This window comes from Polypterus senegalus, chromosome 6, assembly GCF_016835505.1.
Source record: "Polypterus senegalus isolate Bchr_013 chromosome 6, ASM1683550v1, whole genome shotgun sequence".
Taxonomy (NCBI): Eukaryota; Metazoa; Chordata; class Cladistia; order Polypteriformes; family Polypteridae; genus Polypterus; species Polypterus senegalus.
The window spans coordinates 82,171,226-82,190,748 of NC_053159.1; the positions used below are offsets into that span (position 1 = coordinate 82,171,226).

Sequence of the window (19,523 nt, forward strand, 5' to 3'; positions counted from 1 at the left end):
CTGTTGGGCAGGAACATCTCCGGGTCAGGGAGTATAAAAGGACTGTGGGAGCTCCCAGACAATGAGCTGAGTTGGGAGGCAGGGTGGCTAAGCGTCTGGGAGATTGGAGGATTTGGTTATTTGAGTATTGTTTGTTTATTGGGAATTGTGGAGAAGAGCATGCTTTGTGCACATTATTATAATAATAAATAATAATTGGACTTTTATCTGGTGTCTGACGTGGTGTCTGACGTGGTGTCTGAGGGTACAAGGGTGCGAGCAATAACCCTAATCTGTCACATGGTTCAGAAGATACAGCAAGAAGAAAAAAGAAAAAAAAAATTTTGGAGTTCCTGAAGGTCTGGAAAGTGTAAGGCATATGAAATTCAAGTTAGACGTTTTCATTAAAGTCTAGGGAGATGTAATTAAGGAAAGTCAGGTTGAAGATTGAATGGATACATTGCTTACATGGTAAATATTTTCTGAAGGCCTTCATCATTAAATATGGCAGACTTCTGAAAAAACAAATTTGTTATTTCGCCCCAGAGAGAAGGGAGAGATTATTTTTAAGAATTATTGGATATATGTGTTTCTAAACTTTTCCAAATAAGAGAGCTTACATAAAGTAATATTAGACAATGAGTTTCAGAATCAGAGAGCTTACATATAATACTACTAGGCAGTGACTATGTAGTGTAGACATCTGGGACCTCATATATAAACAGTGTGTACGCACAAAAATGTTGCATACGCCCATTTTCATGCTAACATCGCAATGTATAAAAACTAAACTTGGCATAATGCCATGCACATTTTCACACCATGTCAATCCCTTGCATACTCAAGTTCTCTGCTCGGTTTTACAAACTGGCATCTCCCAGTGTCAAAGCAATGCTGCTGTTCCTGTGTGGTTTCCCTTTATTTTTTTAGATTCACATCCCTGACGAGGCTTTATCAAATACACTAGAATTAACTGCATATCGTTTATTAGTTTAAGGCATCTGATTGTGTTCAGCCCGTAACCATATAATGGTGCACAGAATGGCCAAACTATTCCAAATACTATAGCTGCTTTAGCGTTGTCACTATCAGTGCACCACTTAGAGTATTTAACCCACTGTATCTGAGTGTGGGATCACAGCTCTACAGCAGCTGATCGTAAAACTGTACCGCAGATTGTGTCAAGAGATGGAAGAAATATCGCAGCCATGCGCACAGTCCATTTGAACACTCCCATTCGAAAAATGCTTCAGAGCCTTTATTGTACAGACCTTACGGTTCAGGAACAGTTTCATCCCAAGAGCTATAAATGCACTCAATCAGTCCCATCAAGTGCTCCCAGTAGAACTGTTTGTACTTATAAGTACAATTGCCTCACTGTAAACTTGCATTATAGTTGTAATATTGCACAACCTGATCCACTTATGCTTTCATATTGTGTATTTTTCACTGTTTTTTATCCTATTATTATTATTGTTGTTGTTATTTTACCATTTTATAGGAAAATAAGGTTATGGAGGATTAGCATATTGAAAGAACATATTCAAAGAGGCGTAATTCTGGGATGAGTCGGGGTGGAGTCACAGGTGCGTACACGAGCATTACTTTTCACGCTGAGTGGAAGAACGTGGAAGTTGGCATTCACACAGATTTATGCATCTGGATTTTTTTGTGCATATGCACATTTCCACTTTTGTCCATACGACATGTTTTAGTGTGAATTCTATGCTCGGCATTATGCATGAGACCCCTAGTATGGCATTTTCTTTTATGCTGAGACATTTTTCTAATACTCTCAAAACCTAAATAGAGTCCTGTAAAGGACTAGAATCGAGAATACGATTGAGCATGTTCAAAGATACACAAAGTTCACTAATGTACTAAAATATAAGAAACAGCTTTGTTAACGTTTAACGTCTTGCAGACTTTTTTTAAAGACTGTTATGATTAAGTAACGTGCATTGTATATACCATGCTGTATAACTATTTTTAATTTCATGTATTTTAATTATGATCTTATTTGTTTGTCATCACCATTTTTCACTATTACATTCTTTTATCATTTGAGTTACTATATTTTAGCATTATTACTGTTGTCATCATTTGTGACTTTATAATTCATCTAAGCATATCTTTTGCATTTTCCTATACTACTTTCTGGGCGACACGGTGGTGCAGTGGTAGCGCTGCTGCCTCGCAGTTAGGAGACCCGGGTTCACTTCCCGGGTCCTCCCTGCGTGGAGTTGGTATGTTCTCCCCGTGACTGCGTGTGTTTCCTCCGGGCGCTCCGTTTTCCTCCCACGGTCCAAAGACATGCCGGTTAGGTGGATTGGTGATTCTAAATGGGCCCTAGTGTGTCCTGCAGTGGGTTGGCACCCTGCCCAGAATTGGTTCCTGCCTTGTGCCCTGTGTTGGCTGGGATTGGCTCCAGCAGACCCCCGTGACCCTGTGTTCGGATTCAGCGGGTTGGAAAATGGATTTTGGTTGCTTTGAGCTCTTTCAATTAATTACACAGGAACATATAATTTGGAATATTTTTGGCCAAAGTGCTTGTTAGATTAATTCCAAGCAGGAGACCACAATTTAGGTTTAGTTTTTTTTCTACTTTTTTCTTTTATTTTGTTTATTTATATTATATTTTATTTTTTTATTTTTCGACTGTCTGATTAGGATTATCAGTAAATAAATTAAAATGTACTGTTTACGAAGCAACCCATTAATCACCTTTGTCAAGAGGGATCTGCATTTCAGGCATCCCATGTTTGTAGACTTATTTGGGGAGGAAGATTGTGGGGTGAGGAGGGCAGAGAGAGAGAGAGCAAGTCCCACTACTGAATACTAACATTAAATTTTTCCTTCTATAATATTAGAAGATAAAACTGGGTTTAGTAGAAGTGGACATCAATTGTCATATGTTCAGCAATTAATAAATGTAAATATATACCTATGGCATCTGAACTTCCAAAGGTCCCTTGGTCTCTGAGTCAAGGTTGTTTTAGTTCCATCTTTTTAAATAAGTTTTTTATTTCTATATTATTTTTACCAATTATATTATTTATAGTTTAGTTGTACAAAATTTTGATAATTTATTTTTAAATTTTTATTTTTGGCAACTTACAGTACCTCAAATCATTTCTGTTTAATTTTCATTTTAGCTTAAAAAAATGTCTTATGTGATAAAGATTAAGAAATCCATGCTGTTTCTAGCCTACATAACAAAGAAACTGGTAAAATGGGCAGATATGCCTATAAAAGACTCAGTGAGGCTGAATTTGCTGTTGCAGTCTATACAGAGCATTATTTTCTGAATGATTTATAAGATGTGTGTCACTCACATTGTAGCAGTGACTATCTTTTCAAGGAACAGGCTGTTTACTTTGGAGGCTCAAACACTTTACACTAACTTATGAAAGCAGGTAATTCAAACAACCTCCTAGACATTCAGTAAATAGTTGTGCCAGTGTACTTTCCTTTTTGTTGTCTTCAACTGACAGAGGAGACTGAGCAGCAGCCAAGTTCATGTTTGTTGATCTTACTTTACCTTCTTTGGTAGATTTGTGTTCTTTCAGCCTGTCGTGGTCTTCAAACTCTTTATAGAATTGAAAGCAGTTTAATTGTGTTTTTGAATTTGTCTGGTCCTTTCGCTTTAATTGAGACTTCTACGTCATCAGTTAAACACTTGCTTTTGTTACTGTTGGTGTCATACTCATAGCACTCCCAGACAGGACCATCTCATTTACTATCCCAGATTCAAAAGCATATTCTGTTTATGCAGCTTACAACCACCATACTCATTAGCATTCATAGCCACATAGTGCATAGCTATTTAGTGAAAAAGGAGGGATAGTCAACAGCAATGTCTTGTCTAAGGCTTCATGCCTTTTAAGCAGTATTTACTAGTATACCATTTCTGTTCATATGTAATAATCTGAAATGTTTATGAACTACAGCAGGCATTTGAAATAAATTTATTAGGGTGACTTTTTTTTAAACTATTCGGGCACAAGCAGTTCATTCGTAAAGCTGAAGTAAATGTTTCTCATGACCAAAGCTTAAGAAAAAATTGCGCTGGCAACGTATTAACATATTATACAAAACTAATCATTAAAAATGATTCAAACTTGATTTTAAATTGACATGAATCACAGCTCTGTATTTACATCAAAGTCTAAAAGTAGAATCACATTCTGGTATTGCTAAAATGAATAACAACGTGAAACTTTTATTTTTTTAAAACGAACATTTTTTTCATTCATCCTTTTATTCTTGATTACATTTGCCTAATTCACTGAGTCGAACTGAACACTACAGATGAAAAGCAAAAATCAAATGAGACGCAATAAAGGAACATCACCAAAAAAATACAAAATAATAAAAGAAAATGAGGGAGAACAAAGCATTTCTTCAAAAAGCTAGAGACAGACAGCATTTATAAGATAATATTTAGGGTTATTGCATATGGGATCTAAGTGGGGCAGAGGGGTTATTTTTAAAATAATCCAATGATACTTACAGTTCATGCAATTTTTAATATGCTTTGCACAATTTACATTAAGTAACATTTCCTACTACACTGTTTTCAAGCAGTTATACTTCGTGGGCAGTATTTTAGCAAATATAAACAATGTGATTTTGTGACGGTCCAAGTTGGCTGCAGCTGCCACATCATCCTTGAACCTAGAAATGTTGACGACGTGACTGGGATAAAATGTTACTGCTTTTATTTAACAATTTAGGGGTATAAAATCACAAGTTGCAAAGGTACGGTGTCCTCAAATAAATACATTTTCCCTAAAATCAGTCCTCATTATTGATTCAAACCAGAAATAAGTGATACATGAAAACTACCCATAAACCCATGCAAACATCAGGTTCTTTTCCTTCTTTTGTCCTTCCTGTCACTACAGTGCATCTTTCTTACTTGTCTCTACAGTTCACCCCATCAGGTCTTGTGGCCATCGAAGAATCCAGCAGCTATGCTCCCTGCCTCTGGCATTGTCCCAACTACATGCTTTGCTGTTTGTCAGGACACATTGAGCCAAGCCTCTGTGTTACACTATGCATCATTGGCTTTTACTCGATATCGAAGAAGGCTTTCCATCACCCACAATCCACCATTCCTTTCTCTCCATCACTGATCATCGATTCTGATTCTGCCCATCCTTTCTTCTGTTTTGTTTTTCTTTTCTTAGTGCACTGGTATTTTTTTTTTTTTTTTTTTTATATAACTTTGCCCTGACTCAGACCTCTATTTCATCACAGATTTTTCAGAATATTCTAATTGTTTTGTCATTTTGATAGTGAGTACAATTTATCCTAAACTGTTGTCTCTGATGCTGCTATCTGATTTAATAGCTTTAACTCCAATCAAACAATGCTTTCTTCTTTAAATCATAAATAAATTTATTGTAATATTTTGGTCACATTGTGCTTCGCTATGTTTTACAAGCAAACATTTTTCAAACAGAATAGCTGCCAGTCACTGCACAAATGAAATTCACAATACAGGTGTTACGTGGTAAAGTGTGATAAAGGTCCTTGGCCGTTTGAGTTTTTTTTGATAAAAAAGCGCAGTCAAGCAGTGGGTGAGCATAGTTGTTTGCAGTAGCAAGAACGGGCGTCCATGGGTAGCTGATGAAGAAATTGACAGCGCCCGTATTCATGTGCAGGCACACACAGCTTGGCCAAATTCCTCATTATTGCTCTGGGGTTCTTAATGCACCAGTGTCCACTGATGTATAAAAGGAGCCTGAGCAAGACAGTGGGGATATCAAGGGAAAAAGAAGGAACAGAAAAGATGGACATCTGGAGGTTGAGGGGAAAGAAAGAAAGAATGGAGGGATGGAGGAGAGAGCAATTGGTAGGATCAAGGGTGAGCAGTGGAAGCACAAAGCTTATAATGGTTTTTAATAAGCTTTATATTTTTTCAGAGCGCAGGGTCAGCCATATGCCCAGTTTTAATAACTAAATACCAAAAGGAGGTCTATTATGCCCTGAAAATGTAAACTTGCACATGCACCTCAGAGGATTTTTTTTCTTTTTTGTAATGCATTTTTGTTGACTATTATGAGTAGCAATGCAAGTACGAATTTCTTTGTACTAAGTACACATGACAAAAACTTAACCTGACCCAGTCAATAGTAGGCTACCAGCAATTTTATTTAAATAGAAACAATACGTTTTCATTTCTGCTTATTTTTGTTTTGCTTCACTAATTTTTCAAGTTTGTGGTTTTAATTTCAGTTTCTTATTTTCACTAAACTTTAAGCTTTGTTTCTATATCATTTATCAAAATGGACTTTAGAGCTCTTTTTTTTTAACACTTTCCACCAAGTATAATAACCTTGCCCTGGAAAGAAAAGCTTTTGATATAGTGAATGAGTATATCTTTTTACTATACCATACAAATTTTAGTTTAGTCCCTATATATGTGCTTCAGTCACATTTATATACACTCACCTAAAAGCTTGTGCTTAATAAGTAATATAAATTTAAATTATTTAACACAAGAACTCAGTATTGTCCATTATTGCCAATGCTTTTTGAAACTGTTGTTGAAGCCATGCCAGTGTGTCACTGGAAATGATGAGAGATAAAAAGAAAAATTGACCAAAAGGAAAGAACTTGAACAAAAGCCCTTTCTTAATGCTGATGACATACAGTAGTATAGTTTTCATCACAGATCCAAACTCAGCAGTGATACTCATATTGCTTTTCATGAAGTTCAAATCAATGGATTCAAATGTAACTTAACTAAGAGCCTGCTTTTCTCAATGAATTGTTTTGCTTCAGAAATTAAACTACATCACTTTTTGTTGACTATCTTAGAACTGCTCAAATATCTGTAAATTGTAGTCACAAGAAAACTTAAAAATGTATTCATACCTACTTTCTGCCGTTTGTTGAAAAGTATCGAACCATATGTTAATCTACCTCTTTAGCAGGGAGGGTTAAAATTGTTGAAAATTCACATCCTTTGAAGCTCTAAGTTCTGTTTAAAAGTATACTTATATACTGTCTATAAACAAATGAAATATTTTGGTCAAATTGAAACTCATTTGTCTGGAACACAGAGAAACCAGGTACTAAAATTGCACTTCTGCAAATATATAAAGCAGAAGATAGTATGGTATTACATAATTTCTAGTTTTAATAGATGATCATGAATATCCATACTTTAAGACCATGAAAGGAATTGGAAGGAAACAGAACAACATCTGCTTAATTAGGTATGTACAAGAATTCTTGCTCAAACTCAACCTCAGCGGTGTAAAGGGCATGGACTTGGTTAACTGAGGAACTGTGTTTTAGGAAGTATGTCTGTGGATGTAGCCTTCACAGCAATGGATTTCACCACTCTTTACTACAAACATTTTGACAAGTTCTCCCTAGATGTGTATTCTCATTAATCATCTACTCAGACTAACAGAATGAAGGCTTTGCATCCATTTTCTGATTGTAATGAGCATGTGGCTATTTGGCTTGTCTACATCAGGAATGAAGTTCGCTGATCCATTTGTTAATATCAAAATTTAATTGATTTGATGTTTCAGTGCTTCAAAGCACAAGGCACATTTCCCTATTAATAGGACATGTATTGCATTAACAGATACTTATGGCTGCACACACAGTTATTAATGTAGGTGAAAAGAGCTTATTTCACTGCTGAATATGCAAGTAAAAACACTGAATTTGTTATTGTTTTGGTTTTTGAAGACTATCAAATGTTTATTAGTATAACCCATAAGTGAAAGCACACGTCATATGTTTGAATGGTACCTTGAAGAATGTAATGCTTTCTCACAGTTACAAAATAAATTGAGTACAGGTAACAGTTCGGGTAATTTTCTAATTCTGTATTAATACACAGGCATAAGCAATAACAGTATGATCACTCATGTAAGAAACCTTGAAAATAGCACAGCAAAGCCTGATTTCAGGAGTTCTGAAATATTGGAACAATATAAAATTGACAAGTTTTATTTCATACAAAATATTTTATAATAGGAACAGCTGTGGGCAATTACAGCATCAAAAGTTTGCGACATTTGAAATCTGGAATAATTTTACTCACCTGTTTAATAATACTCTTTAATAGTAGTTTTTGATACAAATGATACAAATATATCTAATAACAGCAGATGTTACACTCTAACATACAATGTATGTCATTAAAAAAAACGGCTTATAAAAATTTTTTATATGGAATTCACTAATTCAACAGTGCAAATAATGTTTGAATTTTTTTTTTTTTTGTATTTGTTTTAAGGAGTATTTTCAGTAACTGGAGAGAAAATGTTATAGAATAAATGTAAAATGTGCACATGCCATAATAAACTAGGTAGTTCATGATATTTCATCCATCCATTATCCAACCCGCTATATCCTAACTACAGGGTCACGTGGGTCTGCTGGAGACAATCCCAGCCAACACAGGGTGCAAGGCAGGAAACAAACCCCGGGCAGGGCGCCAGCCCACCACAAGGTGTGCGCACACACACACAAAGCACACACTAGGGACAATTTAGAACCGCCAATGCACCTAACCTGCATGCCTTTGGACTGTGGGAGGAAACCGGAGTACCCGGAGGAAACCCACACAGATACAGGGAGATCATGCAAACTCCATGCAGGGAGGACCCAGGAAGCGAACCCGGGGCTCCTAACTGCAAGGCAGCAGCACTACCCACTGTGCCACTGTGCTGCCCTCATGATATTTACTTATAAATCCTATGCATAAATTTCCCCAAGATTGTACATCCCCCATTTGTTGTGATACTGACCACAAATTCAAGTTCAAGCCCTTCATTTTATTTTGATATTTATGAATGACATTACTAGTTTACTTAAATTATATGTCTAGACCTATTACTAATATATACTATTAATATTTATATGTTTAATTTTTATATGCGATTATAGATAAAGCACAATATTGTTCACTTGAATAATTGAGGTATTGTAATAAAACGCCATTGAAAAAGGTTTCTGTTTTTCCGCAATATTGAATAGGTATAGGGTATCATAAAATTTCACTGGCATTTGTATTGAATATTGAATTTTCCCTTTGGATTAATAAAGTTTATGTACTCTATTAAAAAATTCTATATTGTGACATTCCTAATACAAACAAAACATTTTGTTTTCTGTAATCCAGTAACCATTGTCTTAAAACAATGGTTAAGTGCCATTCTGAGTAGGTAGTGGATTTAAATCTGCAATAGAAACATATTTTAAAGGAGAAATTTGTTAGATTCCAGCACAGAATTACAGGTAATATGCTTTGCTAGAGAGGCTTTTATATTGTAGTGATATCATTAAATGTCAGATGAGACAGTGTTGCAATGTTAGATTAATTTTCCTTTAAGGCTTTTCTTTCATTTATATCATTGGCACTTAAAACTTGGTTATTAAATGAACTTGTAGAAACGATTACCTTTTTCACTTTAGCAGATGGTGTAATTGCTTATATATTTACATGGGAACATTACATGTGTATAAGTAGAGAAGTACTGTACTTCCAGCACAACATTTTCATTGTAGAACAAATTCAGGAGGTTAGAAAGTTTTAAGAATTTGATTTATTGTGGTAAGAAGTTCTACACAAGCAAAGCTATAGGAATGTATGACTGTAAAGCAGTGGTTTTCAAACTCAGTTCTGGGGACCCCATATGGGGACAGATTTTTGCTCCAATAAACTTTTTGTTTTTGGGCTTCTAACCTAATTAAGCAAGGTGTTATTTCTTGGTTTCTGTGTTTTGGGGTAAATGTAAAAGTTGCAAAGTAAATAATCTTTTATGAGAATGGACGTAGCAATTATGTTTTGTTACATAGGGATAATTTAGTGGCGTTTTTTTTGTTGGGTTTTTTTTTATCATCAACATTATTTTCATTTTTGAGGGTGTCTGGTTATGCAATCCATTATTCACTAATGATCACATTAGTGGGTCTGATGCTGAAACAGTTGCTTCCGTTTAGCATTCAGTGCCAATAGCCCAGGTGTCTCCTATGTTTATTGTTATTTGTCATTATTAGGATACAAGGGCGCAAACCACACAGCAGAAAGGCAAATTAATAGGACAATAACAAACAAAGGGTTAATAGTTTAAAGCTATAGCAAAAACAAATATTTCTAAATGTCTTAAATAAATATACAAATCACACTAGTGTACTTTTCTCACTGCAGAATCATAAACATGAATAAGGACCATCTTATTAAATGAGATCAATTACAGTTAAAATTACTGTGAAAGTAGGTGAATTAAAAACCTACAGCTTCATGGGACCCCCAGGTATGAGTTTGAGAACCACTGGTATAAAGCATAGTTTATTTGATATACTGGGAAAATAGGCCAATCTCTATTAAAGATGAAGGTTATAGATGGAACATTGAATAATGGAACAGAGTCTGTGGAATTGGACTAATGAGCACTTGTACAGCACTGAATTCACATGGTGTAAGTTAAGTATATAAGTTCAAATATTCTTGTAACTGAAACTGAAAGGGATTTCACAGTTCAATTGAAGGGCAACACTCCTTTTGTCTCCAATGACACTGAGCATTGCTTAGGGCTAAAGGAATATTGTAGGGTTATTTGAAGATACCATCTGTATGTTAAAGTGCTATCTTTGCAAAACAAGAGCTCTAAATTCACGTAATAGTGTACTATAGATACGGGAAATAGACAAGCTTTACTTTAAATTAAATAAAAAACATGCACTATGAGTTCCATACCAAATGATTTTGTTTTGTTTAAAACTTTATTGGTTTCACAATGTGAATACATTGGGCTGTCTATATGCAAGACACAGTTATTTACTGAATGCTTAATCCAGTGGTTAGTTTCATATTTGCTTTCCCCACCAAAAGAGACAGTATTTTAAAAAGTAGTCAGTCAGAAATGTTAAAATGGATGGAAGGCTTACAGCAATAAAGCATGCTCAGCAATTACCTTAAAAGACTGTAAAAAAAAAAGTAAATTAAAAATGTAAATAAAGTAATAAATAACACATACAGTACTTTGTTATGGATAAAAAAAGAGTAAATGACTATTCCACTACTGCTTCAATTCCATTTACAAGGAATCATAATTACAAGCAGCATCATGACAAAAATACATACAAACTTTTTAGCACATTTAATACAGTGGATGTTAGGAAAAGTAGTGATGACTGCAGGGAGGGAGCAGTATCACAACCAAGTAAAAGAATGCACCATGTTCTATGCAGAGAGCATCTAGAAACCACATATAAAAGCAGTGTTTTCTTTAAGGCAAAGTTCATTTTAGGACTGAAAAGGTGAGAAAGCATACTAACATTAGACTGTTTACTATACTAGTCAGCCTGCAATATCTAACAAATTCTGATGCAGTGCAGAGTCATTACATAAAATGTACAAATTAGAAAGAAAAATGTACACCTGTGCACCAACTGTTTTCAACTGACAGAACTTGTTACCACTGAGAAAATGCCCTAAAATATTCAGCAGCTTATTGGTCACATGTGATGGCTTGAGCGATCCTGTCACAGATTTTTAAGTGTTCAGCCTTAGGAAATAATTAATCTTTCGAAATCAAAGGGTTGTACTTGATTACAAACAGATCTTACCTTATGCAATGACAGAAAGGGCATGAGATAAATCTTATAAAAATAAGATGTTCACCATTAACCAATATGTACTCTGGGATCCTAAGTGGTATACTGGAGGTTGTGAAAATGCTTCCTACTATTAGCCCAAACACAACAGAGTGTGAACATGCTTTTTCAGACCTAAACCTTATCTTTTAGCAATATGAGGGCCCTCCAAACATGACAAATTTTAATTCATAGATCACTGGCTCTGGTTACTTGGTCAGGTAAAGGTGTATGACACTATAAAGGGCATGTTGCACTTCAGAATAAACCCTGAAGGTCAAATTGATGTTTTTGACAGAGAAACTTATTGTTGGAATCTGAAGTCCTGAAAACAAAATTTAAAAATACAATATTAATAATTTTTAATAAATTATTTCAGTGTAAATTGGAACAAAGGCCACACATAAACATAAAATAATCCTTTAAAAATCATATATTTGCTAAAATTTTATCTTCTAAGATGTCAATTTTGTTTATATTGCGGTAAAAGAGTGCTAGATGCTCATGTAGAAGGAGACTTTATAAATAAGTGCTCCTGTAATATGTTCACCTTCACTCCACATATAAAGTTGGGGTACTAGTAAGTGTGCCTGGACTACCATGTTTGCAAAACTGGTAGCTTAACAGACTACCGTAGGCGTTTACAAGCTATCAGCCTCATTTGTGTTACATTGTGATGAGTATGATGCCTTATAATATTTCCAGAATGTTATTTCTTTTTTTTCAATATTTTTTGAACACACAGGAGTAGCTATTTCTGGAATGGTATTTATTGCTAATATGCATATTTCTTATTAGCCTTTTCTCAATATTTATGCTTCAACTGGTGTGATTAAAGTAATAAATGCTCCGTTTCTCTTGTGGGCAGAGGGTTTTTAGTCTATTTGGCAAGCTAGCATATTTTGTTGAGAGCTGGGATTACATATTCCACAGCAGGTTTAGAGATAAGATCACTTAATCTTCTTTTTCCTCCTGGTTTGAGGTTTTCTGTTATTTGAGGAGTAGGATATTGCTTGACCTGCAAATAAGCATTGAGAGCTTCCCTGAGAGTTGCAGCAGAAGGGTATGGAATTGAACTGGTTTCAGTAAAGGATATAGGTCTTTAGTAAAGATAACTTTAGGAACTCCTAATTAGCTCTAAAGACTGCTGTGTGCATATGATACTTTGCACTTGTACTAAGATACTTGCACTTTAAAGAATGTTTAGTTTTGAAAAAAATATCACTTTTTGATACTGTATGTATACTTTTTGCCTCCTATTATTATTTACATTCCCTTATTTGTTTTAATAATATCTGTATAATTGACCTACTTTCAAACATGTAATTCTTTATCATCAAATTAACACTAGCAATCCAAGAACACACCATTAAAATAGACCTGACACCTGGCTGAGCTTCCTTCTGTTTTTCATAATATCTGTTGATTAGGAAACTTGCATTCCAGGATTTTAATGTTACCGACAGTGTTTTTTAAAGTGTGCAGACATATTTCCACTGTCACAATGAGGTATACACCTTTCTGCTACTTTTATGAATGCTTTATTCTAGAAGACAATGAGATTGGGTTTAAAAGTGAGAGATCCTTACAAACAAGTTTGGAAGACTTCTCTGAGTAAACATTTGGAGTAAAAAACAAAGCAAAACATATGACAATGTTTATTTGGGTTTCCAATATTTAATATTTTTCTACAGCGTTATCCTTAAGTTAAAAGCCATTCACTTTAGCAGTGGCTTAAAATGTTGAATTTCTAATTGCTTATTGGATAACAGTGAAATAGCACACGTAAGGGCAGAATCCTCTAAATCTGAGTGAAGTTACCTGTGGAGTCCTACGTGGATCTATAGTTGAAATATCACTGTTTTATAGCATGTTGTATTGCTGCCTTTCGTTAAACTGTCATTTGGCACTGTGTTTCTCTTCTTTGCTTGGTTTGTAAATTTTTGCTCTAAGTTTTGTAACCCAGGTCTGATTCCTGTTGCTAGATGTTAGCTTTAAAAATGACAATAGTGTTAAAAAAAAAAAAAAAGTAATCAACAAAGAAATTGAAGCATAAATTCACTAAAGTCAAGCTATATATTTAAAGAAAACATTGTGATTTAGCAATTCTATGAATAAAATTATCAAAGGTTACTATCAATAAAATTAGTATCTTGGTACCATATTATGCATCCTGATGGCTTTCTGTAAATACAAGATTATCCACAATCCACCAATGGAAATTTGCATTCTGTGTGTAAAGAGACTGATTTCCGATTTAGGTTTATCTAATTATGCAAACCATTACTTGTTTTTACAAGACATTGTGAGGTAATCTGATGGCATGCTAGCTTCCCTGATGCAAAATGAGCTATTTTCAGTTTTTCAAAGAACTTGCATAATATGTGATATGTTAAGATACTGATTCTTTTGCTTTGATATTGATGTCTTTTTTTTTTTTTAGTTCGCGTGTGTGTATGTATGTATTGTGGACCCGGCCCAGACACAGACAGGCGGACATGTTGTTTTTCACCACCACACGTTTATTATTTACAATTAATTGTCACTCAGACACAGTCCGTGCACAACACAAACCCCCAACACACAGTCCGGGCCACTCAATGCCGCCTTCTCCGGGCCGCCTCCACACTCCTCTCGTGCCTCATCCTTCTTCCACCCGACTCCAGCCCTGAATGAAGGGAGACGGCCCCTTTTATACATGTACCAGATGAGCTCCAGGTGTTTCTGACACTCCCCCGTTAGCCACGTCCCAGCATGGCGGAAGTGCCGGCTGTTCTCCCGGCAGCTCACCGGGTTTTCTCTTTAATCTTCCCCCCACAATCTTCCACAGGTTGCGCTCCCCCTCTTACCGGCACCCCGGGGCCCGCTCGTTCGGCACCCCCTCTGAGGCCTCCGCGCCCCTTTGTTCGGAGCCACTCGCTCCCTTGCAGCCTCCTTCAGCCGTGGTGGCACCCGCACGCCAGCGGAGAGATCCTTCGACAGACGGTCTCACTTCCGAGGGCAGGTCCCCAACGAAGGGGGTCCTACTGCTTGTCCAAGGTCCGTCCGTGCAACAAAGAGAAACACAGGGGCAGAACCGCTGCCTGGGCACCCTTCCTGTGCTATGCACTGGCAGTGTTCCCCCCTCCATTCGGCACCCCGGCACTTGCCTGTTCGGCACCCTCTCCACGGATTCCATGTCCCTCCTGGTGTTGGAACCGCCGGAACCGCCTGCACTCTTTTCCTCTCCACCGGCCTCAGGGATTCCCTCTGCCCCTGCAGAGGGAGACCAGCACCCAGACATGTGCACCCAGCATCGCGTCCCAACCTATCGGAAGAACCGGCACTCAGCCTCCAATTCCTCCTATCTCTCTGGGACGCCCTGACGGTTTGAGTCCCCTTATGAAAAAGAAAGGGACTCATTCCCGTCTGCGTCCCTACAGAGCGGCGCGAGACCGCAGCCAACCCGGGGCACTTAGCAGCCTGTGTCCAACCAGCATCCTCACGGACTCCCCCCTCGCCGCGCGCACAGCCTCCTGTGCCACACCTACTGTCGGAGGGCTGCTTACTTGAAGCTGATTCTGTGAGTCACAGCTGTGTTCAGCAGACCCTCCCTCATGCTGTATGGGGATGGTTGAACCTACCTTCCCCGCCATGCACTTCCGGCTGGAGAATCCAACGCCGCGCCGTCGGATCACCAATCGAAGCTCTTCTATGGACGCGACTGCCTTCCTCTCCAGTACCTGCATCTCTGCCAGGAGGACACGTCGTTGCCCCTGGCATCCCTGACAGTATGTATATACAGTGTATTTGTGTGTGTGTGTGTGTGTGTGTGTGTGTGTGTGTTTTTATATATAATTCATATATAATATGAATAACTTTTGATTCATTTATACATTTTTCACCTATCTGAATTTTCAGTTGACAGTGAGATGAATTTTGCAGGTGAAACCAAATAATGAAAAACGTTAACATTTTGGGTAGCTTGATGGCACAATGTACTGTATGGTTCTTACTCCTGGATCTTCCTTTATATTAGGGCTACATTTAAAGATTATTTTGATAATTGATTAATCTGCCAATTATTTTAACAATTAATCAACTAGTTGGATTGTAAACAAGATTTAATTTGAAATTAAACACATAAAGTGCATGAAATGGAACTTTTCCCCCAAATAAACAGATTTGTATAATTGTGTAAATTTTCAGAAATGTATTTTTTAAAAAGTTTATTACTATAGATATTTTAAACAAAGTATAGGTGTTTATACATCATTTATAAAATACTTTTAAAATAAATAAAAATAAAGCACTTAGTAGCACTTCTGGCTTTAGTTGTGTTGTGAACATACACACACAATCTTTCATTAAAACCAAAGTTTTCAATAAATTAACTAAACTTGCGGTTTGGCTTATGTATGCAGAATCACATTAAACTAACACTTCAGAATTAAATATGTAATTTAAATTGTAAGATTTTTTTTTAAGTTTATATGAAAGAGATGGCTTACTGGCAAAGCATCGTGGAAAATATCTGACCACTACAATATTCCACCACAGAAGAATCTGTTGCACCATCACGACTTAGTTTCTTTCTTTTGTTTTTTTGTAAGTCTGCAGTAACGTTGGAACGAACATCATTGGGGAGATTTCCTGACTAGTTTACTTTTGCAGCAAAACAGGAGTTTCATTTGTGTGAAACTTGGTTTTTCCTTTGCTATGTAATATGGAAAGTTCATTTTAAGTGAAAGTTCCTATCATTTTGTATTATCATTCTTCTTTTTGTGTTTAGAAAACCTTTTACCACCACTGATTCTTTGGCACATTTGAATCTGCATATCATTTGCTGTCAAGAGTGTGTTAATCCTACCACAAAATCTGTTTTATTGGCTAAACTAGACATGCTGCAGCAGTACTTACACATTATCGCGTCTTCCTCCACATTGTATAAAAGCCCACTAGTATTAAAACTTCTGCATTTCTACTCCACTCATGTCTTTTGACTTTGAATGAGCGATGCACTTTTCAGTCACAGTTGATGTGGGATTCACCATTGCACTCTCACTAAGGTTTTGATTTCCTTAGCACACAAGGCTGAAAAAAACAGTTTTCTGCTTGGATAAGGAATTAAGTTTCTTCGCAACCATTTTTTGTAAACACAAACATGTTGACATTACATGTTTTTGCAAGCATGTAATTCAGCACCATAATTTAGCAGAGTGACCACATCAAAAAAAAATCTTAACATTTACTAGCTACTGACTAATGTGACATGTTTTAGTCACCTGTCATGATATTCTATTGCAAATGCTAGTGTTTTATTCGCATTGTAGAGAGCTAGACTATGACTCCAATTATTCTTTACTTCAAACCGAAAGTCATGTCATTATGCCTAGCCTAGCAAAAACTGCGTTATGCATCTATATCACATAACACTGAAGTGACATTCAACTTGCTGGGATGACGGCAACTCTTCCTCCTCCCCAGAGCCTGTAACTGAATGTTTCCTATTCAAATGTTTGTGCATAGCTGCTGTGCTGTCAAGGTCAGACCTACATTTTGCAACTCAAAACCTTTTTTTCTATGTTCAGTGTAAAGCACTCCCAAACTCTGTAAGTCTTAGTTAACACTTTTTTTCAGGCACTTGCTTACCTACTGCCTTTTTTCAAATACGTTCACAACTGAATGAAGTAGTGACACAATTGCGCGGACCAACGTATTTAGCCTAATGACGTAATCAGTTTTATTCCTGAATAAAAGCATGTTTTATTACACCTTTGAGAAAGTCTTTATTTTAAGTTCCAGTAGCCACTTGAATGGCATCAAATCTGTCCCTGCTCTCTCAGGCAGTCACTCACACATCCATGCATGAAACCGTCATATTGCGTTTCTAGGCGTTGAAAACGTCAGAGGATTTTTTTTTCCATTTGACTGTAAAATAATCAGAACCCGCACAACAACCCATTCAGTGCTCGTCACCTGTGTGAAAAGTCCACGAAGGAAATACAGACCTTCCTCCCAGCCAGCTTCAAAATTCCATGGGGGTTCCTCTAGGCAGCATGAGTGTAAAATTACTGATATCATACTATCAGTAGAATATTTTGCTTCTCAGTAAAAACACCAGAGTCCTAGAAGAGTTGTCTCCAAAGAATTAATGAATGCACCAGTAAGATCCAGGCAGCTAAATGGTTTTAATATTGATGTGTATTAAAATAAAATATTACTTTGTAGTTAATCTTTGGTGTGTCAGAAATGTTTGTTTCACTTAACATCAGTGGCCCAATTTTGCTACTAAGTTGGCCGAATATTTAGCCCCCACTGCTATCAAAACAATTTGAATAGTTCACATCAGATTGAAACAAAAATTAACCGCCTTATAGGGGGAATATATTGGCCTAAATTGCATAGATATATTCTTTTTTTTATTTAATGTAATTTACCAAATCTCTGACCAAATTACGTCTTTAGCTATTTTTGGTCCATATTCACCTAAAATAGGATAAAATTTAGGCATAGGACTGCTTGTCTGGGCGTAAAACAGCCCATGATCAATGAACATTTTGTCTGTTCACTTTGCAATTAATAAATGCTACCATTGCACCACCACAGAACCACCAGCTATAATAGTGGTCGGCTTTCTACCAGAGGGCCGATGTTAACATGTTGGATGGTTACCACTAGCGTTCTAGCATCTGCGAGCCGCTGATGAGCAGCTAACTACCGAGAGGCCAGCCACCAGCTGAAAACTCTGTCAGCTTGTTGCTGTCCCCCTGCTGTTGGTCCACTGACAAATTTGTTGACAGGTAGCATACCACCCCTAAACAGACAGCAGACAGACATGCTTGCTTACTGGGTATTATTATTTTGTATTTCGTGTTAATTCTGCAGTGAATGAAGATTTTGTTCTGTTTGAGAGACCATTTTATAAAACTCAGTGTTACAAAACATGAATGCACTGTTTATTTAATTTTTTGCAAAACAAGGAATTACTCAATTTACAGTATATGACAGTTATAAACTGGAAAATGATCAACTAATAGTAACATTCAAGTTCATCTTTATGGTATGTATACAAAGTTTAGTGCAATTCTTATTTCCATAAATGACTAACATTGACCAACAAATTTAAGTCAGATGTGGATTTTACTGTGACACTTACAGATTCTTCCTTTCTCTAAGGTATTTTTTTCAAAAAGTTACCTTAAAATAAATACTTGGAGATTACTTTCTCTGAATAAAATTCTACATTTACCTGTATATTTTATGTAAATGACTTCATTTAGAAACACTATAAAAATTACTATTAGGTACAATGCATCCGGAAAGTATTCACAGCGCATCACTTTTTCCACATTTTGTTATGTTACAGCCTCATTAATTTCCTCAGAATTCTACCCACAACACCCCATAATGACAACGTGAAAAAACTTTACTTGAGATTTTTGCAAATTTATTAAAAATAAAAAAATTGAGAAAGCACATGTACATAAGTATTCACTTAAGTATTCAAATATTCATAAGTATTCAGCCTTTGTCATGAAGCTCAAAATTGAGCTCAGGTGCATCATGTTTCCCCGATCATCCTTGAGATGTTTCTGCAACTTAATTGGAGTCCACCTGTGGTAATTTAAGTTGATTGGACATGATTTGGAAAGGCACACACCTGTCTATATAAGGTTCCACAGTTGACATGTCAGAGCACAAACCAAGCATGAAGTCAAAGAAATTGTCTGTAGACCTCCGAGACAGGATTGTCTCGAGGCACAAATCTGGGGAAGGTTACAGAAAAATTTCTGCTGCTTTGAAGGTCCCAATGAGCACAGTGGCCTCCATCATCCGTAAGTGGAAGAGGTTTGAAACCACCAGGACTCTTCCTAGAGCTGGCCAGCCATCTAAACTGAGCGATCGAGGAAGATGTGTCAGGGAGGTGA

At 36.5% G+C, this 19,523-nt stretch overlaps 1 protein-coding gene across 1 annotated transcript in view; it reads left to right on the forward strand.

Moving 5' to 3' along the window:
* Positions 1–19,523, forward strand: part of fam207a (family with sequence similarity 207 member A) — a 121,320-nt gene that overhangs the window by 89,584 nt on the left and 12,213 nt on the right. The gene's annotated exons all lie outside the window — the stretch shown is intronic.